Source organism: Crinia signifera, chromosome 9 (genome assembly GCF_055691185.1).
Source record: "Crinia signifera chromosome 9, ASM5569118v1, whole genome shotgun sequence".
Lineage (NCBI taxonomy): Eukaryota > Metazoa > Chordata > Amphibia > Anura > Myobatrachidae > Crinia > Crinia signifera.
Genome location: NC_139225.1, coordinates 151,196,411 through 151,222,378, shown reverse-complemented (window position 1 = coordinate 151,222,378; position 25,968 = coordinate 151,196,411). Strand labels below are relative to the sequence as shown.

Sequence of the window (25,968 nt, the reverse complement as noted above, 5' to 3'; positions counted from 1 at the left end):
ACTTCCCTTACAAGAAAGGTGCTTACATGAATACTGAAGTGCAATAACCCATAAAAGGTATCTGAAACGTGATGCTCACACTTTGGCCCTTATTCTGATGGCTTCACTTAGACCCGTGCACAGGCTGAAGAGAATGTACCTGACCCCACCTAGCCACCAAATGTACCAAACACCCACCCATTCGACGGCATGCGAATGGATGTTCCTTTTCAGGCCCACCATCAGGAATTTTGGGGCCCGGGACTCATTTCCACTCCGCCCCCCCCCCCCCCCCTCCTCCTCACTTGACTTACCATAACCCGGCTCCTGCTCCCCCATCACCTCTTCTGCTGAGCTGCAGCCCGGAGGTCCCTGAGATCAGGCTTCTTCAAATCAGGATGGTGGCGACCAATTGAAATGAAGCACAGGCTGGTGAGCCAATCAGAGCTTGCTCACTGGTAGCCGCTCTGATTGGCTGCCGGTATGCAAGCTCTAGTTGGCTCAAAAGCCAGTGCAGCATTTTAATTGGCTACCGGCATCCTGGGTTGAATAAGCCAGTGCTCCTAGACCTGCTTTTTTCAGCGCACTGAGGAAGTCGGGGGGTTGCGGGGCCCAGGATAGCTGTACCCACAGCACCCCCTATTGGCGGCCCTGGTCCTTGGACATTCATATGCAAGGGAAGAGGACTTTGTAATGGAATTTGCAATATATATATATATATATATATATATATATATATATATATATATATATATATATATATATATAATGTAATATGTGACCCCTGGCAATATATTAATAACTGACAGTGTGATCAGATAGATATTACATTGTGAATAGACTGTAATATAACATTAATGAGCCCATGTATCATTACATATTTGCTGTGTCTATGCATCCAGCCCACATGTCAGTGATGGTTTGTCTGCTGCCTACACCCTGTCCTAGCTCTGGTGCTTGTGACACATCAGAGGATCCATCCCATATACAGACAAGTGACAGCCTGGCTGTAGCATCTGCCGTGATCGTATAGTGGTTAGTACTCTGTGTTGTGGCCGCAGCAACCCCGGTTCGAATCTGGGTCACGGCAATTTTTTTTTAAAAATTATTTCCTCATCAATTATTTTTATTCTTGCCCTCATTTATTTGTGTATAACTAAATATCATATATATAGATACGTAGTGCATATAGTAATGTAACCTGCCAGGGTGTAACCGTTTGACACTTTATCTTCCTCTTAGGTTTGATACATCTCCACCTTGATGAGCTGAAGCTTTGCAATTCCCTATAACAGGGGTGGGAAGCCGCAGGCCGTAAACGGCCCCTGTAGCCAGTTTGATTGGCTCAGCCACCTGCCTGGCTGCCTGATCGGGAGACAAGAAAGGGGGTGTTTTCGTGTGACGTGGTGACTTGGGCGGGATCTAGCTATCGCGAGAGGCATCCAGCAGCAGCCGTCTCTCCACGCTGTTATTCAGCGGCTACCAGAGCGTGGGATGGGGGGAAGCAGAGGACTTTTTCTATTTCAAAATGGCCCTTGCTATAAAAAAGGTTCCCCACCCCCTGCCCTATATCCTTTATGATTAATAATTGATCACAGAGGGATTATGTCCCATTTGCTTAGGAAACAGTGGAAAACAATTGGTTGCTCCACTTCTCCATTTTATCTCTGCCTAGGATTGATACAGCTCCCCCACAGTCCGATGTCCACTATTAGCTGCACTGAGAAAGGTCTGCCATCTGGTCACATGACCATTTATTATAGGGATCAATTATTTACGCTACCTACATCACTACTCATACAGAGTCTGGCATGTTAATGGTCTGTCACTCTGGGCCTTATTCTAGTTCACTCTTTCTGACAAAATCCTTCTTAGATGGACAAAACCATGTGCACTGCACGGGGGCAGATGTAAAATGTGCACAGAATTAGATTTGGGTGAGTTATTTTGTTTCTGTGCAGGGTAAATACTGGCTGCTTTATTTTTACACTGCAATATAGATCTCACTTTGAGGTAAAACCCCACCCAAATCTAACTCTCTCTGCACAAGTAACATCTGCCCCACCTGCAGTGCACATGGTTTTGACCATCTAAGAAGGATTTTGTCAGAAAGAGTGAACTAGAATAAGGCCCTTTGTGTATGCATCGCTATGCTTTACCAACAGTGTTTGCTTTGAGACTTTGGTTGTACGGATGGCTATCGGTGCAATTGCCATCAATGATTACCATCATTGGTGATATTGCAAGTGGACATCACTGGAACAATGTGCTTTCCTCTGTGCATGCATCTATAGTGCACACAGGGGCGGAGATGTGATTCGGGTGCACGGAAATGCAGTCTCTGAAATGTTGTGAAAATGTAGTGGGCAATCCTGGGGGGGTTAACATGGAGGGGGCTTAGCGGAAGCACAGAGATGGTCCTTGTTATGGTAGTTTTGTGGGGTTGCATACAAAATAGCGCCTACCATAGTGATGCTTCATAGTCAGTCGTGTTTGGCTGCCAACAGGGCCGGTGCTAGGGTGTCCGGCGCCCTCCTGCAAACCATACATTTTGCGCCCTTTCACATTGCCATTACAAAAAGCTGCAGCCCGATTGTGGGAGCGAATGAAACATGCGATCCTATGCAGGATCTCGGGTGCATGTACATGTATGCATACACCATCTCAGTGCTGTGTCCTCAAAATGTTGCAGGCGATCCGAAAGCAGTACAAAAAGTATATGCAGCACACGCTACTGAGGGGGAAAGGAGGGGAGAGAAGGAGGAGATGAAAGAAGAGGGGCAGAGATAGAGGGGGCGGAGTGTTGAGGGACTGGCAACGGCACTGGCTCAGCACACTGAGAAGAGGGAAGGAAGGGGAGGCGGTGCTGCTGACTGTTTGTCATTTCATTGACAGCTGACAGGAGCAGGGAGCAATGGGTAGGGGGCGGATCCGGACATGACATGTCATCCAGGCATTCACAGACAGCCCTACATGCCTTAGCGCAAGTGTCCGTGAGGAAGATGGGGCAGGTCGCAGGAGGAGGACAGTGTGTACGCGGTGCAGGGAGCTGCTCAGCCTCTCCATACTGGCGTTCGCTGTCAGACAGGCACTGCAGGCAGCATGCAGGAGGCAGTGACAGTGAGGGCTGAGGCAGCTTACGCAAAGCAGGGAGGGAGACAGCGCCTTTTCAGCATGGCGCCTCCCTGCTTTGCAGGAGCTGCTGAGTGGGTAGCGCCGGCCCTGGCTGCCAATAAATTCGACAATCATCCATATCAAGTTGCTGATTGGGTGAACATGCCGATCTTAGTAATACCCCTTTCCAATAGCTGTATTGTGATAGGAACATTCTGAATTTACCGACAAAAAAAGAAAACCGGTAATTCACAACGGGTTAAAAGCAGTGTCCTACCCGTTTCAGAGCCGATCCACTGTGTAGTGTGAATGGCTCTAAAACAGTATTCTGACCACATGACTGTAATCAGGCAGGTGATAGGCTGTCTCCCTGCCTGATTACACCATACTTGCCGACCTGACCGTCTCCATGTGGGAGAAAATGCTCTGTTCCTGGCCTTCCCTGGTAATGTATGATTGCCATCACCTGTGGTGAAACACCTTTCTCAGAAATTAACTAGCTCACCACAGGTGATGGCAATCCTACATTACCAGGGAAGTCCAGGAACAGAGCATTTTCTCCCGCATGGAGAGGGTCAGGTAGGCAAGTATGGATTACACTATACGGTCCCTGCAGAGGATGGGAACCAGGGGGTCCCTGCGCTGGATGGGCAGATCACAGCATGGTCCCTGCGGAGGATGGAAACTAGGAACTTGTTCTCATCCTCGGCAAGGACCCTGCCAATGTCTGCCCATCTGGTGCAGGGACCTTCTGCCTCGCGCTGCCCAGATGCTGCAGCAGTCCTGCTCCCCACCGCAGGTCCAGCCAGCGGACTCCCGGAGCCGGTAAGCACCAGAGCTTGCCCCCCCCCCCCCGCCCCCCGCACTGCCCAGCCCTGCAGCAGTCCTGCTCCCCACTGCAGGTCCAGCCATCAGACTCCCGGAGCTGGTAAGCACCAGAGCCTGCCCCCCCCCCCGCGCACTGCCTGGACCCTGCAGCAGTCCTGCTGCTTCCCACCGCAGGTCCAGCCAGCAGACTCCCGGAGCCTGTAAGTGCCAGAGACTGTTCCCCCCCCCCCCTGTGCTGCCCGGACCCTGCAGCAGTCCTGCTTCCCCATCGCAGGTCCAGCCAGCAGACTCCCGGAGCCGGTAAGCACCAGAGCTTGCCCCCCCCCCCCCGCACTGCCCAGCCCTGCAGCAGTCCTGCTCCCCACTGCAGGTCCAGCCATCAGACTCCCGGAGCTGGTAAGCACCAGAGCCTGCCCCCCCGCGCACTGCCCGGACCCTGCAGCAGTCCTGCTTCCCACCGCAGGTCCAGCCAGCAGACTCCCGGAGCCTGTAAGTGCCAGAGACTGTTCCCCCCCCCTGTGCTGCCCGGACCCTGCAGCAGTCCTGCTTCCCCATCGCAGGTCCAGCCAGCAGACTCCCGGAGCCTGTAAGTGCCAGAGACTGTCCCCCCCCCCCCACGCACTGCCCGGACCCTGCAGCAGTCCTGCTTCCCCATCGCAGGTCCAGCCAGCAGACTCCCGGAGCCTGTAAGTGCCAGAGACTGTCCCCCCCCCTCCCCTGTGCTGCCCGGACCCTGCAGCAGTCCTGCTACCCCATCGCAGGTCCAGCCAGCAGACTCCCGGAGCCTGTAAGTGCCAGAGACTGTTCCCCCCCCCCCACGCACTGCCTGGACCCTGCAGCAGTCCTGCTTCCCCATCGCAGGTCCAGCCAGCAGACTCCCGGAGCCTGTAAGTGCCAGAGACTGTCCCCCCCCCACCTCCCCTGTGCTGCCCGGACCCTGCAGCAGTCCTGCTACCCCATCGCAGGTCCAGACAGCAAACTCCCGGAGCCTGTAAGCGCCAGAGAATGCCCCCCCCCAGCGCTGCCCAGACCATGCAGCAGTCCTGCTCCCCAGCGCAGGTCCAGCCAGCCAACTCCCGGAGCCGGGTTGAATGTGAACGGACTAAAAATATTATTGAAATGGTAATTTACCGTTTAGAAGATGCAATGTGAAGGGGGTTTAACTGGCATTACAACCGTTTTTGAAATGTTTGCAAAAACGGGTTGAAAGCAGGTTTGCAATGTGAAAGCAGCATAAAGGGGTATATTTACTAAAGCTTCTAAAAATGAAAACAGGTGATGTTGCCCATAGCAACCAATCAGATTATGTTTATCATTTCCCACAATGCAATAGAGAAATAATAGTTTGTTTGCTATGGGCAGCATCACCACTTATCATTTTTAGAAGCTTTAGTAAATGTATCTCTTTATTAGCTGCATTACTGGAAGCATATTATAATTATACAGCGCTCATTTATCCAGGTCTCACAGCTGCGTTATACTAATAGAGTTTCATAGCATCATTTGGGCTGATTGTCCAGCCACTGTTACCCTGCTAAGGATATAAAACTTCAACCTCTCCCATGTGTCTCTGTGGCGCAATCGGTTAGCGCGTTCGGCTGTTAACCGAAAGGTTGGTGGTTCAAGCCCACCCAGGGACGGCAATATTTTCCTCCTTCTCTCACTACATTATTGTTGTGTAATATTATACGGATGTACAGTATATGTGACTATATAACAGGCCGGGGCTGACTGCGGTGACACAGCATGGACATATGTACAGTATATGTGACTACATTTACCAGACAGCTGATCCCTCAGTGCACAGAGTACAGTGTACAGGACGTCTGGCTCCTGACTCTGTACATTGGGTCTGCAGCTAGTGTCAGCCAGCACTGAGGGCCAGTAACCAGCACTGAGGGAAAGTAACCAGCACTGAGGGTGCAGGAAATGCTGCTGCTGATCACTGCAATGCTTTACCAGAAGGAGGAATATATAACAGGCCGGGGCTGACTGGGGTAATACAGCATGGATATATGTACAGTATATGTGACTATATATAGCAGACAGCTGATCCCTCAGTGCACAGAGTACAGTGTACAGGACGTCTGGCTCCTGACTCTGTACATGGGGTCTGCAGCTAGTGTCAGCCAGCACTGAGGACCAGTAACCAGCACTGAGGGTGCAGGAAATGCTGCTGCTGATCACTGCAATGCTTTACCAGAAGGAGGAATATATAACAGGCCAGGGCTCATGGCTTCCAGCACAACAAGCACCTCAGCATTTATCTGGGGTATGTTAGGAAACATAGAACCAATACAGTAACACAGTCAGGGTTATCAGCCCCAGTGATATACTGCAGCAGGTTCCACATAAATATTTCAGTGGGTTTAAAAAAATAAATGAAAAAAAAAATGTACCTGGAGAATCCGGGCATCGATCCCGCTACCTCTCGCATGCTAAGCGAGCGCTCTACCATCTGAGCTAATTCCCCTCTGCAGTGCTCTCATATGACACGATGAGGCAGGAATGAGTCCATATGGGTGAGATGGGGCGTTAAGAAGAGAATTTCAGACTGAACCACACTGTGGTGAACTCCAGCTGCATGCTACTGCTCCTGAGCCCATTATTGTGGAAATTATCTTCCAACAAAAGTCCCTAAAAACAACCTCATTGACTTTGAGAAAAACTTTTTCTGTCTCGAGTGATTGGGATATTCCCGAATATTATCTAGAATTGTTCATCTGTGGATACCACGGTATAGGACAACCATAGTGATATCCAATTTCATTTCTCGCCCCTGATGAAGTCATGATTATGACGAAACGCGTTGGGCCCTGTCATCATATGAACTGAACAACTAATAAGAGCTGTATTCATTGTTCATCACATGTATCTGTATATTACCTGATTACAGGTTTTTTATATATCTGTATATTTTATTAAATATCAATTATTTTAAATTGTCTTATATTCTGAAGCGCTCTCTGAAACTCCTTTTCTTTACATACCTATCTTTTGGGTCCTGTCTAACAGAGGACCCCTTAGAGGAGCTGCTCGTACACTCTGAGCGCAGGAAGGGGATCCCCCCACTTCTTAATATATATATATATATATATATATATATATATATATATATATATATATATATATATATAAAATAATCTAATATTTAATTATGTAATATGTGACCCCTGGCAATATATTAATAACTGACAGTGTGATCAGATAGATATTACATTGTGAATAGACTGTAATATAACATTAATGAGCCCATGTATCATTTCATATTTGCTGTGTCTATGCATCCAGCCCACATGTCAGTGATGTTTTGTCTGCTGCCTACACCCTGTCCTAGCTCTGGTGCTTGTGACACATCAGAGGACTCATCCCATATAGACAAGTGACAGCCTGGCTGTGGTATCTGCCGTGATCGTATAGTGGTTAGTACTCTGCGTTGTGGCCGCAGCAACCCCGGTTCGAATCCGGGTCACGGCAATTTTTAAAAACATTTTATTTCCTAATCAATTATTTTTATTCTTGGACAAATTTGGTTGTGTATAAAAATAATAATCGTATATAAATAAATACGGAGTACATCTAGTAATGAGAAAAGTACAATTATATGTAGATTCCATGGCGCTCCTTCGAAGGCAGCAGATACCTATAAAGACCACTTCTGGACTCAAAAAACACTGGAAAACATACATAATATTATGTAATATAATAGAAGAATTGTCCCACGTTGACATGAGGTGTGTATGTTCCAATCCACACTTTTCATGGGGTTATTTTTATGGATATAAATATCTCACATGCAGATAGGTTCATGCAAAAACACCTACTGTATAATGATGTCAGATAAATACAGTAGTAGGGATATTTTATCTGTTCAGGTTACTATGTAGCTTCTATGATAATCTACATATAATAAGGGTGGGATGTATTAAAATACATCGCCGCCCTTCGCGGCCCCCCCGCTGCGATGCCGCCGCATATGTACTAACATATGCGGCTAGCATCGCGATGCGGTGACGGAGGCCCCCCGTGATACCTGGAATGTGGTGTGCGGGGGGTCTCCGTCACCTCCCAGCCGGCTCCTGCATCCCTCACGCCAGGGACAGCTAAGCAAGCTGTCCCCGGCGCCTCCTCCTCCCCCTGCAGCCGGAAGGACATCCGGCTGCGTCACTAGGGGGAGGAGGGGTTTACCGTCCAGGGTCCAGGAGGACCCTTCAGGAAGGTAAGCGAGAGGGGGGGTCGGCGAGGCGGCGGGTTTGCGTCGGCGGGCGGCGAAAAGAAGCCCATAGGCTTCTATAGGGTATCGCCACCCAAAGGTGGCGATACCCTACACTGCGGTATCATTTTTGATACATCGGAAAATGCGGTAAAACCAGGGTTTTACCGCATTTTCCATTTGATACATCTCGCCCTAAGTGCGTACATGTGCTTACATAAACACTGTGAAGTGAAGACACATAAAGGTATCTTTGTGTAATTTTAAACCACTTCCCTTACAAGAAAGGTGCTTACATGGGATACTAAGGTGCAATCATCCATAAAGGTATCTTTGAAATGTGATGCTCACACTTTGTTCTTACTTGAAATAAGAAGTAAGCAGACACATAGCCGTTTCTTTGTAATTTTCAATTGCATATCATGGAGGTATATGTAACAAAACAGAAACCTCTCATGGAGTGGTCTAACTGATAGAGATGTATTTTCTAAAATAAAATTCTATCAGCTGCATTATACTAATAGTTTCATAATTAAAGCTGATTTTCCAGCCACTTTTACCCTGCTAAAGATATAAAACTTAGACCTGCCTCATGTGTCTCTGTGGCGCAATCGGTTAGCGCGTTCGGCTGTTAACCGAAAGGTTGGTGGTTCAAGCCCACCCAGGGACGGCAATATTTTCCTCCTTCCTCACTACATTATTGTCTTGTAATGTGTAATATTATACAGATGTACAGTATATGTGACTACATTTACCAGACAGCTGATCCATCAGTTTACTGGACGTCTGGCTCCTGACTCTGTACACGGGGTCTGCAGTAACCAGCACTGAGGGTGCAGGAAATGCTGCTGCTGATCACTGCAATGCTTTACCAGAAGAAGGAACATATAACAGGCCGGGGCTGACTGGGGTAATACAGCATGGATATATGTACAGTATATGTGACTACATTTACCAGACAGCTGATCCCTCAGTGCACAGAGTACAGTGTACAGGACGTCTGGCTCCTGACTCTGTACATGGGGTCTGCAGATAGTGTCAGCCAGCACTGAGGGTGCAGGAAATGCTGCTGCTGATCACTGCAATGCTTTACCAGAAGGAGGAATATATAACAGGCCGGGGCTGACTGGGGTAATACAGCATGGATATATGTACAGTATATGTGACTACATTTACCAGACAGCTGATCCCTCAGTGCACAGAGTACAGTGTACAGGACGTCTGGCTCCTGACTCTGTACATGGGGTCTGCAGCTAGTGTCAGCCAGCACTGAGGGCCAGTTACCAGCACTGAGGGTGCAGGAAATGCTGCTGCTGGTCACTGCAATGCTTTACCAGAAGGAGGAATATATAACAGGCTGGGGCTCATGGCTTCCAGCACAACAAGCACCTCAGCATTTATCTGGGGTATGTTAGGAAACATAGAACCAATACAGTAACAAAGTCAGGGTTATCAGCCCCAGTGATATATTGCAGCAGGTTCCACATAAATATTTCAGTGGGTTTAAAAAATAAATGAAAAAAAAAAACGTACCTGGAGAATGCGGGCATCGATCCCGCTACCTCTCGCATGCTAAGCGAGCGCTCTACCATCTGAGCTAATTCCCCTCTGCAGTATTCTTGTATGACACAATGAGGCAGGAATGAGTCCATATGGGTGAGATGGGGTGTTAAGAGAATTTCACACTGAACAACACTGTGGTGAACTCCAGCTGCATGCTACTGCTCCTGAGCCCATTATTGTGGAAATTCTCTTCCAACAAAAGTCCCTAAAAACAACCTCATTGACTTTGAGAAAAACTTTTTCTGTCTCAAGTGATTGGGATATTCCCGAATATTATCTAGAATTGTTCATCTGTGGATACCACGGTATAGGACAACCATAGTGATATCCAATTTCATTTCTCGCCCCTGATGAAGTCATGATTATGACGAAACGCGTTGGGCCCTGTCATCATATGAACTGAACAACTAATAAGAGCTGCATTCATTGTTCATCACATGTATCTGTATATTAACTGATTACAGGTTTTTTATATATCTGTATATTTTATTAAATAACAATTATTTTAAATTGTCTTATATTCTGAAGCGCTCTCTGAAACTCCTTTTCTTTACATACCTATCTTTTGGGTCCTGTCTAACAGAGGACCCCTCAGAGGAGCTGCTCGTACACTCTGAGCGCAGGAAGGGGATCCCCCCCATTGCTTAATATATATATATATAATTATATAATATTTAAATATGTAATATGTGACCCCTGGCGATATATTAATAACTGGCAGTGTGATCAGATAGATATTACATTGTGAATAGACTGTAATATAACATTAATGAGCCCATGTATCATTTCATATTTGCTGTGTCTATGCATCCAGCCCACATGTCAGTGATGGTTTATCTGCTGCCTACACCCTGTCCTAGCTCTGGTGCTTGTGACACATCAGAGGACTCATCCCATATAGACAAGTGACAATCCGGCTGTAGCAGCTGCCGTGATCGTATAGTGGTTAGTACTCTGCGTTGTGGCCGCAGCAACCCCGGTTCGAATCCGGGTCACGGCAATTTTTTAAAACATTTTATTTCCTAATCAATTATTTTTATTCTTGGACAAATTTGGTTGTGTATAAAAATAATAATCATATATAAATACGTAGTACATCTAGTAATGAGAAAAGTACAATTATATGTAGATTCCATGGCGCTCCTCCGAAGGCAGCAGATACCTATAAAGACCACTTCTGGACTCAAAAAACACTGGAAAACATACATAATATTATATAATATAATAGAAGAATTGTCCCACGTTGACATGAGGTGTGTATGTTCCAATCCACACTTTTCATGGGGTTATTTTTATGGATATAAATATCTCACATGCAGATAGGTTCATGTAAAAACACCTACTGTATAATGATGTCAGATAAATACAGTAGTAGGGATATTTTATCTGTTCAGGTTACTATGTAGCTTCTATGATAATCTACATATAATAAGGGCGGCATGTATTAAAATACATCGCCGCCCTTCGCGGCCCCCCCGCTGCGATGCCGCCGCATATGTACTAACATATGCGGCTGGCATCGCGATGCGGTGACGGAGGCCCCCCGTGATACCTGGAATGTGGTGTGCGGGGGGTCTCCGTCACCTCCCAGCCGGCTCCTGCATCCCTCACGCCAGGGACAGCTAAGCAAGCTGTCCCCGGCGCCTCCTCCTCCCCCTGCAGCCGGAAGGACGTCCGGCTGCGTCACTAGGGGGAGGAGGGGTTTACCGTCCAGGGTCCAGGAGGACCCTTCAGGAAGGTAAGCGAGAGGGGGGGTCGGCGAGGCGGCGGGTTTGCGTCGGCGGGCGGCGAAAAGAAGCCCATAGGCTTCTATAGGGTATCGCCACCCAAAGGTGGCGATACCCTACACTGCGGTATCATTTTTGATACATCGGAAAATGCGGTAAAACCAGGGTTTTACCGCATTTTCCATTTGATACATCTCGCCCTAAGTGCGTACATGTGCTTACATAAACACTGTGAAGTGAAGACACATAAAGGTATCTTTGTGTAATTTTAAACCACTTCCCTTACAAGAAAGGTGCTTACATGGGATACTAAGGTGCAATCATCCATAAAGGTATCTTTGAAATGTGATGCTCACACTTTGTTCTTACTTGAAATAAGAAGTAAGCAGACACATAGCCGTTTCTTTGTAATTTTCAATTGCATATCATGGAGGTATATGTAACAAAACAGAAACCTCTCATGGAGTGGTCTAACTGATAGAGATGTATTTTCTAAAATAAAATTCTATCAGCTGCATTATACTAATAGTTTCATAATTAAAGCTGATTTTCCAGCCACTTTTACCCTGCTAAAGATATAAAACTTTGACCTGCCTCATGTGTCTCTGTGGCGCAATCGGTTAGCGCGTTCGGCTGTTAACCGAAAGGTTGGTGGTTCAAGCCCACCCAGGGACGGCAATATTTTCCTCCTTCCTCACTACATTATTGTCTTGTAATGTGTAATATTATACAGATGTACAGTATATGTGACTACATTTACCAGACAGCTGATCCATCAGTTTACTGGACGTCTGGCTCCTGACTCTGTACACGGGGTCTGCAGTAACCAGCACTGAGGGTGCAGGAAATGCTGCTGCTGATCACTGCAATGCTTTACCAGAAGAAGGAATATATAACAGGCCGGTGCTGACTGGGGTAATATAGCATGGATATATGTACAGTATATGGGACTACATTTACCAGACAGCTGATCCCTCAGTGCACAGAGTACAGTGTACAGGACGTCTGGCTCCTGACTCTGCACTGAGGGCCAGTAACCAGCACTGAGGGTGCAGGAAATGCTGCTGTTGATCACTGTAATGCTTTACCAGAAGAAAGAATATATAACAGGCCGGGGCTGACTGGGGTAATACAGCATGCTGGCTCATGGCTTCCAGCACAACAAGCACCTCAGCATTTATCTGGGGCGTCTGAAGGAAACATAGAAGCAATACAGTAATGAAGTCAGGGTTATCAGCCCCAGTGATATATTGCAGCAGGTTCCAAATAAATATTTCAGTGGGTTAAAAATAATGTACCTGGAGAATGCGGGCATCGATCCAGCTACCTCTCGCATGCTAAGCGAGCGTTCTACCATCTGAGCTAATTCCCCTCTGCAGATCTGCCCTATCACACGGTGAGGCAGGAATGAGGTCAGAGAGGCCATATGGGTGATATGGGGCGTTAAGAAGGCAGCGTGAGATAATTACAGGCTCACATCTCAGGACACCACAGATGCTGGAAGCTGAGGAAGATAAGAGCCAGTCACCCAGAGCAGATGTCACTATACACCAGTACCTGTCTTACAAGGGGTGACACGATTTTACTAAATCACTCAGAAAATGCCAGAAAACACATGTAAATCGCTGTGTGTGTAGACCACACAGTGATTTAAATGCTCTGCCCGCCGGTTTGAATCCCCTGCCATAAATCATTAAAAAAAAGATGATATTTATAACACATATAGGGGGAGATTCTCTAAGCTAAAAATGTGGTAAAAACCCCGTCATCGGGGTTTTTACCGCATTTTGGGATGCTGTAAGCATCCCCCGCCGGGTTACCGCGGCGGGGGGCATCGCCAGAAAAATCTGGCGATGCCCCATAGAAGCCAATGGGCTTCTATCGCAACCCTCCGCCGCCCCGCGCCGCCCCCCCGCCGCCCCGCATCGCCCCCTCACCTGTGTCCGGGCAGCACAGCTCTGTGCTGCCCGGACCTGTGACCTCCTCCCTGCACTGATCCTCTTCCGGGTGCAGGGAGGAGGAGAGCCCGGCGCAGCAGCAGCAGCGCCGGGTGTGGGAGGGAGGGAAGAGCCGCCGGGACCTGCTGGGACCCGGCGACTCTCACCGCAAAGGACAGCTCTTAACGCAAGAGCTGTCCTTTGCCTTAATTATCGCATATGTTACAGCATATGCGATAATTAAATATGCGATGGGCGGCGAAGGGGGGCGGAGATTCTTAGAGAATCTCCCCCATAGTGTGTTATAAATATCTTATTTGCATTTTTGGTCAGGTGTGCCATGGATGGGGGGATGTGAGGAGAAAGTGAGCAGGAGAGGGGTATAAGTGTGGGGTTGGGAGGTGGTCAGGGGTGCCATGGATGGGGGGATGTGAGGAGAAAGTGAGCAGGAGAGGGGTATATGTGTGGGGTGGGGAGGTGGTCAGGGGTGCCATGGATGGGGGGATGTGAGGAGAGTGAGCAGAAGAGGGATACGTGTGAGGAGGGGGGTCAGGGATGCTGTGGATGGGGGAGGGGGATGTGAGCAAGAGAGGGCTGTCTGTAAGCATGGTGATCAACACACTACTTGGGGCGGGGTGACACACTGCTTGGGGTGGGGTGACACACTGCTTGGAGTGGGGTGACACACTGCTTGGGGTGGGGTGACACACTGCTTGGGGTGGGGTGACACACTGCTTGGGGCGAGGCCACGTGCTGTGTTCTTCCCACAGGACTACCAGCCATCCTTTCAAGCCTCATCCCTGTTTGTTCTAAACTTGAGCGTGCGCAATCACATTGTAAGAGGGGGCATCTTTGGGGAATACTGGTGCTGTGCTTTAAGTTGCAAGGCAGCGGGGGGGGACTTTGGCTAAAAGCAGGAGGGAAGGCAAGTCTGCCCCACATATTACACAACACCATAGTACATTATTATACACAGCACACACACAGCACACAACAGTAAATTATACAACCCTCCCATATTGCACTGAGTACATTCACACACACACACACACACACACACACACACCATAGTAGTTATACACAGCACCCCCCCCCCCATATTACACTCAATACACACAGCACAATAGTAAATTATACATAGACCCCCCCCCCCACATTATTACAAACAGTAAGTATACACACATTATACACAGATCCCATTCCCTCAGTACCCACAGCAGCACTCACCTGGCTGTGTTCTTCATTTCAGGCCAGGACTTGCAGGAAGTCAGCACACTGCACAGCACAGGCAGAGGAGCGAGCAGGGCTGAATCTGACACACGGAGCCTCAGTCCGGTGGGCAGGGCCAGCCTCAGTGAAGCCCCGGCAGCTGGCTCTCCTTCTCAGCTTCTCCCAATGCACAAAGTGCCGGTCTGCGCACACAGCAGCTCGGCCACCGCAGGTTTGTGCGCAGACCACTGTACTGTGACTTCCCGTACAGGCCCCGCCCACCGCCAATTCAGTATGCGCGCATGCGCAGTCCAAAATATAATGGAGTATTATAAAAAAACGGGAGGAAGGATGGGGATTGCGGGGCAGCGGGAGGCAGATGCAAAAGTCGGGAGCCTCCCGCAAAATGCGGGAGGGTAGGCAAGTATGCACTTGACTCTGTACATGGGGTCTGCAGCTAGTGTCAGCCAGAACTGAGGACCAGTAACCAGCACTGAGGGTGCAGGTAATGCTGCTGCTGATCACTGCAATGCTTTACCAGAAGGAGGAATATATAACAGGCCGGGGCTCATGGCTTCCAGCACAACAAGCACCTCAGCATTTATCTGGGGCATGTTAGGAAACATAGAACCAATACAGTAACACAGTCAGGGTTATCAGCCCCAGTGATATATTGCAGCAGGTTCCACATAAATATTTCAGTGGGTTTAAAAAATAAATGAAAAAAAAAAGTACCTGGAGAATGCGGGCATCGATCCCGCTACCTCTCGCATGCTAAGCGAGCGCTCTACCATCTGAGCTAATTCCCCTCTGCAGTGCTCTCATATGACACGATGAGGCAGGAATGAGTCCATATGGGTGAGATGGGGTGTTAAGAAGACATCAGCGTGTGATAATCAGGGGCTCACATCTGTGGACACCCACAGATGCTGGAAGATGGATCCCCAGCACTCTCTGTATGTCATGTTCTCCAGTAAATACTTCACGTCCAATTCCGACAATTTACTGCCCATTTCTGACAAAACGTGGTCGTTCTGACTCTCAACAGTCGGAACATTGAATACCGACTGTCGAGTTACAGTCTGAACAGTTCAAAAACGGCCATGACTCCAACTGGCGGGAAGGTTCCTACAGCAGGGTTGCCGACTTTATAATTCTCCTCTCCGGGAGAAGCCCGGAGAGGAGAGTTCCAGCAGCCGCTCAGGGGCGGGGCTTAAGTGTGACATCACTAAGCCCCGCCCCCATGATGACAAACTGCCAAATTCATGGATCTTCGTGGAGGGGGCGGGGCTAAAATGACGCAATTGTGTTGTTTTAGCTCCTCCCCCTCCTCTGAGACCCGAGGATTGCCGCGATCCAGGGTGCAGGGGGGTCCCCCCTGAATCTGGTAGGGTTGCCTACCTTTCCGGGGGTCCGGGAGCGGGTCCTGATTTTCGGGAGACTCACGGCCATTCCGGGAGAGTCGGCAACCCTGCCCTACAGCCGGATTCAAGATTGAATACCCCCCAAAGTGTCTATGGGTGTGTCAGTCCTTGCACATTCATACACAAGGGGGGAGGACTTTGTAGTGAAATTTGCAAAATATATATATATATATATATATATATATATATATATATATATAGATCTGTCTTTGGATTCCTGGATATAGAATCATGAGGCGGCACTCTCCGGATTTTTTGAAAAAATGTGTATTAAATCACAGCATACAAAACAATTGTGAAAAAAACTCAGGTCATGGCTGTCAACAGTTTCGGGGAACAATCCCCTTCATCAGGGTGACCAACAAGGTGAGGGGTGATAAACAACAAAATAAAACAGAAGGACAGAACTTCCGCTGGCGTTCCGGAAACAGCTGAGCCGCTGCATTGTCTGGTTGCCATGGGGGTGCCTGACAGCGTCTCCCTTAGTTGTCGGAAGCGCGGCCCGGCGTCTCCTGTCACCATGACAGCAGCTGCTGTCAGCCGCTCCGTGATGCGCCTGTGGGGTCCATCTAAACAGAGCAAGCGGGGTATGTAATACATAGTGTATAAAGCCTAGTGTAAAGTGAAAGTGCATGAAATTACATAAATATGGATGCATAAAAGATAGTAATAGAGGTACATATGTACTCAACTAGATTAAAACGCTAATGCAAATAACAATCTTAGTGTTATTAGGATATGTGGGCTGCTGCTACTTATATGTATGGGCATATTTTAAATTTATCTAAGGAGCTGGCTTTTGGCTACGACTTAAGGCCCCCATACACTATGCGATATGGGAACGATTTCACCCGATTCGGATGAATCGGGCAGTGAAATCGGCCCAAATCGCACTTGTAGACATCCCCTCCGATCCGATGCGCGGTCCCTTGCGCATCGGATCGGGGTCGGGAGGTCGGACGGGCTGCACATAAGATTTGCCCAATCTTATGTGCAGCCCAGCCAGGGAGCGTGCAGGGGGACAGCAGCGGGCGGGGGATGCCGGCTATAGAGAGCCAAGCAGGGGGAGGCTGCATATGGCGCCGGGCTGGAGGAAGCTGTGTTGCGGTGGGTTGACTGCGGGAGGCGAGCAGGGAGAACTTGATGACATGACGCTGGCTGCCGGGCAGCGCCGGGAGCCGGGAGAAACAGATAACTTAAAAAAAACGCCCATAGAGATGACTAGCAAGCCATTGATTGGCTGAGAGCTCTCAGCCAATCAATGGCTTGCTAGTCATCTCTATGGGCGTTTTTTTTCCCAAGTTATCTGTTCCTCTCGGCTCCCGCCGCTGCGGCGCTGCCCGGCAGCCAGCGTCATGTCATCAAGTTCTCAACTTCTCCCTGCTCGCCTCCCGCTGTCACCCCACCGCAACACAGCTTCCTCCTGCCCGGGTCCCTATGTAGCCTCTCCCTGCTCGGCTCTCAATTAGCCGGCATCCCGCTGCCGTCCCTTGCACGGCTCCCTCCTCCTGCAGCTCCCCGGGGACTGCATATGATAAATCCATGCGATTTATCATATGCAAACCTTGGCACATCAAGTGCCTAATCGTGCTTCCCCCTCCCGGGGAGCTGCAGGGGAAATCAGGTCCGACTTGTCCTTAGGACAAGTCGGACTAATGTATGGGGGGCCTTTATAGTACTCCACTGTGAGACCCTGCTTGTCGGGTTTAATTTATGTTATTTAAAGAGCCAATGACTCACAATTTATCTATTTCGCTATAGGGCCAATTTAGCACGATTGTAATCAGATGTCTGCTATAGCATTATTTAGCTATGTGTGGAGGGTTGGTGTAAATATCGCCGGTGGACAAAAATGAGGAACATACAAATGGGGTTGAACAAACTAATAAATAACTAAAGAAATACCTGAGAAAATAAAAACAATAAAAATAAAATATGAAGCGAATGAAAAATAAAAGATAAAAAATAAATAAATAATAATCAATAATAAATAAAAAATGAAAAATAATGAAAGAAAAAATTAAGATATGAAAAAAAAAAAATGTAAAAAACTTTTTTCATAAAAAATGCTGAATTTGGAGATGGAATCCTTGGTGATTCATAGGCAAATGTTCCATAATGTTTTTTTCATTTAGTCCTCGCGGTGATGTGGTATCAAGGGTATGAATCCAGAACAATTCTAGTTGGGCCAGAATTTTCTGACGATTTCCTCCTCTTGGTAGGGGCGGTATGTGGTCTATAATTTGAATGAAGAGAGATAATGATTGGATCTCTTGAAATGTTGTGCCACTGGCTGGCCAATATCTTTTCCTTCCAAGCAGGCTTTTATGGCAGACCTGTGTAAGGCCATCCTTTCCCGAAATTGTCTTGTTGTTTGCCCCACGTAATATTTGCCACATGGGCATATAATAATGTACACCACAAAAGTGCTGGTGCATGTGATAACATGTCTGATGCGATATCTACGGTCTGAGTGCGGATGTTTAAAATCTGAACCTGTAATTAGAAATCCACATGTGGTGCATGCAGGACATTTATAGCACCCTGGAGCCTTGATTTGGGTTCCCAAAGGAGGGTTTGGCATGATGTTTGTTTTCACCACCAAGTCTCTTATATTTCGGCCTCTGCGGTAGCTGGGCATAATTGAGGTATTCTGAAAGCATGGTAACGCTTTCTATGTCGAGACTATAGGCCATAAAGCTTTTAGGGCTCTCGGTAGTGCCACGCTGGTGGTATCAAAGGTGGTGACAAATGGTACTTCATTTGTCTGTTTGCGGATGCTGGAAGCTAGCAGTCGGAAAGTCAGCGGAAGTTCTGTCCTCCCACGCAGCGACTTAACACTCTACACAGGAATTTAACTGCTGCAATGGCTGCACACTTAATGTTTTATTTTGTTGTTTATCACCCCTCACCTTGTTAGTCGTCCTGATGAAGGGGATTGTTCCCCGAAACTGTTGATAGCCATGACCTGAGTTTTTTTCACAATTGTTTTGTATGTTGTGATTTAATACACATTTTTTAAAAAAAAATCCAGAGAGTGCCGCCTCGTGATTCTATATCCAGGAATCCAAAGCCAGATCTATTAACCCTTCAGGAAGGCACCCCAGTGGCTGTTCTCATCATCCAGAGTGCCAGACCACTCCACCTTTTTATATATATATATATATATATATATATATATATATATATATATATATATATATATATATATATATATATAATATTTAATTATGTAATATGTGACCCCTGGCAATATATTAATAACTGACAGTGTGATCAGATAGATATTACATTGTGAATAGACTGTAATATAACATTAATGAGCCCGTGTATCATTACATATTTGCTGTGTCTATGCATCCAGCCCACATGTCAGTGATGGTTTATATGCTGCCTACACCCTGTCCTAGCTCTGGTGCTTGTGACACATCAGAGGACTCATCCCATATAGACAAGTGACAATCCGGCTGTAGCATCTGCCGTGATCGTATAGTGGTTAGTACTCTGCGTTGTGGCCGCAGCAACCCCGGTTCGAATCCGGGTCACGGCAATTTTTAAAAACATTTTATTTCCTAATCAATTATTTTTATTCTTGGACAAATTTGGTTGTGTATAAAAATAATAATAATATATAAATACGTAGTACATCTAGTAATGAGAAAAGTACAATTATATGTAGATTCCATGGCGCTCCTCCGAAGGCAGCAGATACCTATAAAGACCACTTCTGGACTCAAAAAACACTGGAAAACATACATAATATTATATAATATAATAGAAGAATTGTCCCACGTTGACATGAGGTGTGTATGTTCCAATCCACACTTTTCATGGGGTTATTTTTATGGATATAAATATCTCACATGCAGATAGGTTCATGCAAAAACACCTACTGTATAATGATGTCAGATAAATACAGTAGTAGGGATATTTTATCTGTTCAGGTTACTATGTAGCTTCTATGATAATCTACATATAATAAGGGTGGGATGTATTAAAATACATCGCCGCCCTTCGCGCCCCCCCCCCCCCACCGCGATGCCGCCGCATATGTACTAACATATGCGGCTGGCATCGCGATGCGGTGACGGAGGCCCCCCGTGATACCTGGAATGTGGTGTGCGTGGGGTCTCCGTCACCTCCCAGCCGGCTCCTGCATCCCTCACGCCGGGGACAGCTAAGCAAGCTGTGCCCGGCGCCTCCTCCTACCCCCTGCAGCCGGAAGGACGTCCGGCTGCGTCACTAGGGGGAGGAGGGGTTTACCTTCCAGGGTCCAGGAGGACCCTTCAGGAAGGTAAGCGAGAGGGGGGGGTCGGCGAGGCGGCGTGTTTGCGTCGGCGGTCGGCGAAAAGAAGCCCATAGGCTTCTATAGGGTATCGCCACCCTACACTGCGGTATCATTTTTGATACATCGGAAAATGCGGTAAAGCCAGGGTTTTACCACATTTTCCATTTGATACATCTCGCCCTAAGTGCGTACATGTGCTTACATAAACACTGTGAAGTGAAGACACATAAAGGTATCTTTGTGTAATTTTAAACCACTTCCCTTACAAGAAAGGCGCTTACATGGATACTGAGGTGCAATCATCCATAAAGGTATCTTTGAAACGTGATGCTCACACTTTGTTCTTACTTGAAATAAGAAGTAAGCAGACACATAGCCGTTTCTTTGTAATTTTCATTAGCATATCATGGAGGTATATGTAACAAAACAGAAACCTCTCATGGAGTGGTCTAACTGATAGAAATGTATTTTCTAAAATAAAATTCTATCAGCTGCGTTATACTAATAGTTTCATAATTAATCAGAAAAAAGTGGTAGACTGCGCTCATTGATGACAGACTGAGGAATTAAAATTGTAATTTTTTAATTATACAAAATAGCATGCTGTAATAAACATATAAAAATACGAGGTACAAAGTACACAATATATAAAAGGGGAGGGGAAAGGGTAGAAATAATTGAAAATAGCTGCGTCCACTGTTAGAGTGATATCACCTTAGTTTGAGTCCACAGTCCAGTGGGTAACCGTTGAAATAAGGAGTAATTGGATATATCCAGAAAGCTGGCTGCGGCGGTACTCAAATACGGTTTTTCTTCCGATTGTAGTAGGGGGTAGCGATCCTCCCAACTTGGATAAGAAATAACGGTTGAGTGTCCGCTGGAAGACCCTGGGTGGGTATTAGACAGGCGGCTTGCCTTCAAGAGGTGAGTGCCTCACTCCAGGTCGAGGCCAGTGATGGTCAACAGGTGAAAATCTCCAAACGGTTTTTTAAAAAGCTGCTCTGTGCAGCGAAACGCGTTGGCCCAGGCTCCTAACTGCCCACCACAAAACGCTGCCTGCCACTGCCATCCATTTCCACTGAAAACCGTTTGGAGATTTTCACCTGTTTACCATCACTGGCCTCGACCTGGAGTGAGGCACTCACCTCTTGAAGGCAAGCCGCCTGTCTAATACCCACCCAGGGTCTTCCAGCGGACACTCAACCGTTATTTCTTATCCAAGTTGGGAGGATCGCTACCCCTACTACAATCGGAAGAAAAACCTTATTTGAGTACCGCCGCAGCCAGCTTTCTGGATATATCCAATTACTCCTTATTTCAACGGTTACCCACTGGACTGTGGACTCAAACTAAGGTGATATCACTCTAACAGTGGACGCAGCTATTTTCAATTATTTCTACCCTTTCCCCTCCCCTTTTATATATTGTGTACTTTGTACCTCGTATTTTTATATGTTTATTACAGCATGCTATTTTGTATAATTAAAAAATTACAATTTTAATTCCTCAGTCTGTCATCAATGAGCGCAGTCTACCACTTTTTTCTGTATATTTTCCATAGGGATTGACACCCCCTTTTTTTTGACAGCCGCTAGCAGAAGCCACTCATACAGGCGCCCCTACAGTTACCTAGGTAACTGACCCCCCATTTTTTCCAGTTTCATAATTAAGGCTGATTTTCCAGCCACTTTTACCCTGCTAAAGATATAAAACTAAGACCTGCCTCATGTGTCTCTGTGGCGCAATCGGTTAGCGCGTTCGGCTGTTAACCGAAAGGTTGGTGGTTCAAGCCCACCCAGGGACGGCAATATTTTCCTCATTCCTCCTTCCTCACTACATTATTGTCTTGTAATGTGTAATATTATACAGATGTACAGTATATGTGACTACATTTACCAGACAGCTGATCCATCAGTTTACTGGACGTCTGGCTCCTGACTCTGTACACGGGGTCTGCAGTAACCAGCACTGAGGGTGCAGGAAATGCTGCTGCTGATCACTGTAATGCTTTACCAGTAGGAGGAATATATAACAGGCCGGGGCTGACTGGGGTAATACAGCATGGATATATGTACAGTATATGTGACTACATTTACCAGACAGCTGATCCCTCAGTGCACAGAGTACAGTGTACAGGACGTCTGGCTCCTGTACACCGGGGCTGACTGGGGTAATACAGCATGCTGGCTCATGGCTTCCAGCACAACAAGCACCTCAGCATTTATCTGGGGCATCTGAAGGAAACATAGAAGCAATACAGTCAGGGTTATCAGCCCCAGTGATATATTGCAGCAGGTTCCAAATAAATATTTCAGTGGGTTTAAAAAAATGTACCTGGAGAATGCGGGCATCGATCCCGCTACCTCTCACATGCTAAGCGAGCGCTCTACCATCTGAGCTAATTCCCCTCTGCAGAGCTGCCCTATCACACGGTGAGGCAGGAACGAGGTCAGAGAGGCCATATGGGTGATATGGGGCGTTAAGAAGACAGCGTGAGATAATTACAGGCTCACATCTCAGGACACCACAGATGCTGGAAGCTGAGGAAGATAAGAGCCAGTCACCCAGAGCAGATGTCACTATACACCAGTACCTGTCTTACAAGGGGTGACACGATTTTACTAAATCACTCAGAAAATGCCTGAAAACACATGTAAATCGCTGTGTGTGTAGACCACACAGTGATTTAAATTCTCTGCCCGCCAGTTTGAATCCCCTGCCATAAATCATAAAAAAAAGAGTGTGTTATAAATATCTTATTTGCATTTTTTTTATATCATTTACAGTGTGAGATGCTGTGGGAAGGCTGAGAGGCTGTAGTAGGCGGGTTGTGGGCAGAAAAGAGGCTGAAAGGCAGACGAGACCAGACGTGCGGCAGGGGAGCTCCTCCAGAGGCACCCCAAAAACTGAGCTTGCGCCCGAAATTCCCTGCCCCACTCCCCACACTTGTTAAGTCTGTGATTTATATTATATCAAACAGGAAGTTCAGCATGCTTCTTTACTCATAAACTGCAGGGCAGGAACTACATACATTACAGGTATTCATACGCCAACTTACACACAAGAAAATAAGATCTGTTATATCCTTCCACGGGATACTTACACAGCAATAGGAACTATATACACCACAGCACTCACCCCTCCTCTCCTTTGCCTACCACCGCTAGAGCAGGCCGCGCTGATCTGCGGTGCGGAAGAGTCATCTCGCGGGTGCTCCCGGCCTGCGGCCTGCACGCTGGGTAAAGCTGGGGACTAGATTAGTGGACTAGTCCCGGACGGAGATCCGGGGCTGCCGCGATCGCGCCGCAGCGCTCCCCACTGGCGTGGACGGCTCCCACCTGTCCCCCCAAGTGCTCCCTGTGTCCACCTAGCACCAGGACACATACATACCTGTCTGGGAGCCAAATCCGGGGCCTGCTGGGGGCCACAGACTGAAGATCTGCAGAGGACGGCGGCCATCTTGGGACCTGCTACAGCCTACAGACAAGGCACCTGGCTGGTCCAGTGCCCCACACAACACTGCAGGTACCTGTGGCCATATGAGCCTTCCCTGGCCCCTACATACTTGCCCCCCCTCCCAGCTGTGAGGTGCTGCAGAATCTTTGAGAGGTGTGGAGAGATATACATATTGGGTCACAAGTTTCCCCTCCCTGCCGACCCACAAAAGAGACTATACTTTATAGTGGGACTCAGACTACAGTAAGGAGGCAGAGACCCCCTGGGCCAATACCACAGTCAGGTAGGCCCCCTTCCCCTACAAATCTCCTAAACATATATAGCTCATATAATATGGACTGATAAGAGAGTCACCTCCTGGGTTGGAGCTCCCCCTAGTGGATCTATTGAATACATTGGGATACAGAAACTACTTCAGCCCTATACTTTACTGCATCTCCCTGGAAGATCATACAGGAGGCTTTCTGACATCTGTTACGTGTCGGGGTGGTAGCGGCGTCCTGTGCAATCCTAGCCGAGACCCCGGCATGCCCCCAATATGAGCTTCATACAACGACACTTAAGACCCACCTAATGGCTTGCTGATGCTATTCCACTAGGGGCCAATACTTTGGCACCACCATATGGCATACCTCCCAACTTTGTAGCTGCAGAAATAGGGACACGGCTTATGTAAATGAGGGGTGCGGCTTATGCAAATGAGCCGCGTCCCCGTTTTCGGCCGGGAATAGACGCTGTGCGCATGCGCACAGCGTCTATTCTGTCAAATTGGGGGGGCTCCCGACTGCCCCACCCGCAGCGGGACACCTCCGGCCGCGGGTGGGACAGCGGGACAGGACTCGGTAATCGGGACTGTCCCACTGAAATCGTGACAGTTGGGAGGTATGATATGGCTAACAACGCAGTTCCTGGCTATTAAACTAACTGCTCCATGACCAGACCAATTTACTTGTCCTAAGCTCAGTATGGTCAAATCTGGAAGGAAAAAGGGAAACACAACACGACCAAACGAGAACACGTCCCAGAAGGGAATGAGATCATTCCTAAACCCCTCTCCTGCTAACGTCTCCGAAGACCTCTCCCCTTCAAGTCCCTCTTCTTGCCAAGCCTCATCACCTACCCCCTCTACAGTGTATAGCCAGTGTACGGATACATACCGTCATATTTCAAATTGGCTAATATGTCAAATGTTGTCCCATTAATTCTATGCGTTTCACTTTGTATCTGTATCTTCTTTCAATAAAAACAGAATTTACAAAAAAAAAAAAAAAGAGTCTGAAAAGCCCATTTAAAAACAACAGGCAAGCGGCACCTTCACATTTGCGTCAGTGCCAGGGACGTGCCTTCAGCCCACATCAAAGCACGCCCCCTGTCACTGAGACAGATGTGATAGGACAGCGGATCAGTCTCTCACACACTGACAGACAGACTGATCCACTGTGACATGTGGCTGGGGCAGAAACATGGCCTGGAGCCGAGCCGGATGCTCCAGCGTTAACCTACAGCAATGGGAGTGGACACGGGCGGCCGGGGAACTTGTGCAGGACAGGCTCCAGGAGGAACTGTATTGCCTGCAATGTTGCAGAAAGCAGGAGCGGGTACAGTTTACTCGGCATGTCAGGGTGGCCTGGCTTACCTCCACTAGGCAGCTTTAGGCAGCTGCCTAGGGCGCCGGGATCTGGGGGGCGCCACCAAGTCTGCGAATCGAAAAATCAAGGATGTCTATGAGGATCCTTGTTGTACTTAATGCAGTGGAACTTCTATGAACTCACCCCTATACTTTCCCTTGAGTCATACTTCCTACATTGCTGCCCCCTCTTCCTTGTACTCTATTGTGGGTGGCTAAGGGGAGGGTGCAGAGGAAAAGCAGGGGACTTGGCCACCTTCCGGGGGGGGGGGGGGGGGGGGGGGTGTCATGGGGATTGGATGACCACATGATCTAAAAAGAAATGGGGGAGGGGAGTATTATTATTATTTTTTTTTGGGGGGGGGGGAGTAGGTTGAAGTTTTGCCTAGGGTGCTGAGAAGCCTTGCACCGGCCCTGCTTACCTCCCTCCTCCTCCCACATCCACGGCTCTGCTCATGCTGCAGTGGCAGTCACGGTTCCTGCCGGGAGGACAGGAACCCCTCCCTTCTCCAGCTGCCGCGGCCAGTTCTCCTCATGCTCATGCTGCGGCGGCTGTATCTCTGGACTCCGCCGGGAGGCCTGGCTTCCCTCCCTCCTCCTACC

The 25,968-nt window shown here is 47.9% G+C and overlaps 10 non-coding genes across 10 annotated transcripts; 7 read left to right on the top strand and 3 right to left on the bottom strand.

Annotated features, from left to right (window-relative positions):
- Window positions 1-5,487: 5,487 nt before the first annotated feature.
- TRNAN-GUU (transfer RNA asparagine (anticodon GUU)) lies at window positions 5,488-5,561 on the top strand. Its single transcript has one exon. It is a non-coding gene; the product is annotated as a tRNA-Asn (tRNA).
- Window positions 5,562-7,326: 1,765 nt separating this feature from the next.
- Window positions 7,327-7,398, top strand: TRNAH-GUG (transfer RNA histidin (anticodon GUG)). The gene has a single exon. It is a non-coding gene; the product is annotated as a tRNA-His (tRNA).
- Window positions 7,399-8,730: 1,332 nt separating this feature from the next.
- TRNAN-GUU (transfer RNA asparagine (anticodon GUU)) lies at window positions 8,731-8,804 on the top strand. The gene has a single exon. It is a non-coding gene; the product is annotated as a tRNA-Asn (tRNA).
- Window positions 8,805-9,668: 864 nt separating this feature from the next.
- On the bottom strand, window positions 9,669-9,741 carry TRNAA-AGC (transfer RNA alanine (anticodon AGC)). The gene has a single exon. It is a non-coding gene; the product is annotated as a tRNA-Ala (tRNA).
- Window positions 9,742-10,625: 884 nt separating this feature from the next.
- Window positions 10,626-10,697, top strand: TRNAH-GUG (transfer RNA histidin (anticodon GUG)). Its single transcript has one exon. It is a non-coding gene; the product is annotated as a tRNA-His (tRNA).
- Window positions 10,698-12,025: 1,328 nt separating this feature from the next.
- Window positions 12,026-12,099, top strand: TRNAN-GUU (transfer RNA asparagine (anticodon GUU)). The gene has a single exon. It is a non-coding gene; the product is annotated as a tRNA-Asn (tRNA).
- A 3,207-nt stretch (window positions 12,100-15,306) lies between these two features.
- On the bottom strand, window positions 15,307-15,379 carry TRNAA-AGC (transfer RNA alanine (anticodon AGC)). Its single transcript has one exon. It is a non-coding gene; the product is annotated as a tRNA-Ala (tRNA).
- Window positions 15,380-19,472: 4,093 nt separating this feature from the next.
- Window positions 19,473-19,544, top strand: TRNAH-GUG (transfer RNA histidin (anticodon GUG)). The gene has a single exon. It is a non-coding gene; the product is annotated as a tRNA-His (tRNA).
- A 2,468-nt stretch (window positions 19,545-22,012) lies between these two features.
- On the top strand, window positions 22,013-22,086 carry TRNAN-GUU (transfer RNA asparagine (anticodon GUU)). The gene has a single exon. It is a non-coding gene; the product is annotated as a tRNA-Asn (tRNA).
- A 531-nt stretch (window positions 22,087-22,617) lies between these two features.
- On the bottom strand, window positions 22,618-22,690 carry TRNAA-AGC (transfer RNA alanine (anticodon AGC)). Its single transcript has one exon. It is a non-coding gene; the product is annotated as a tRNA-Ala (tRNA).
- Window positions 22,691-25,968: the final 3,278 nt, after the last annotated feature.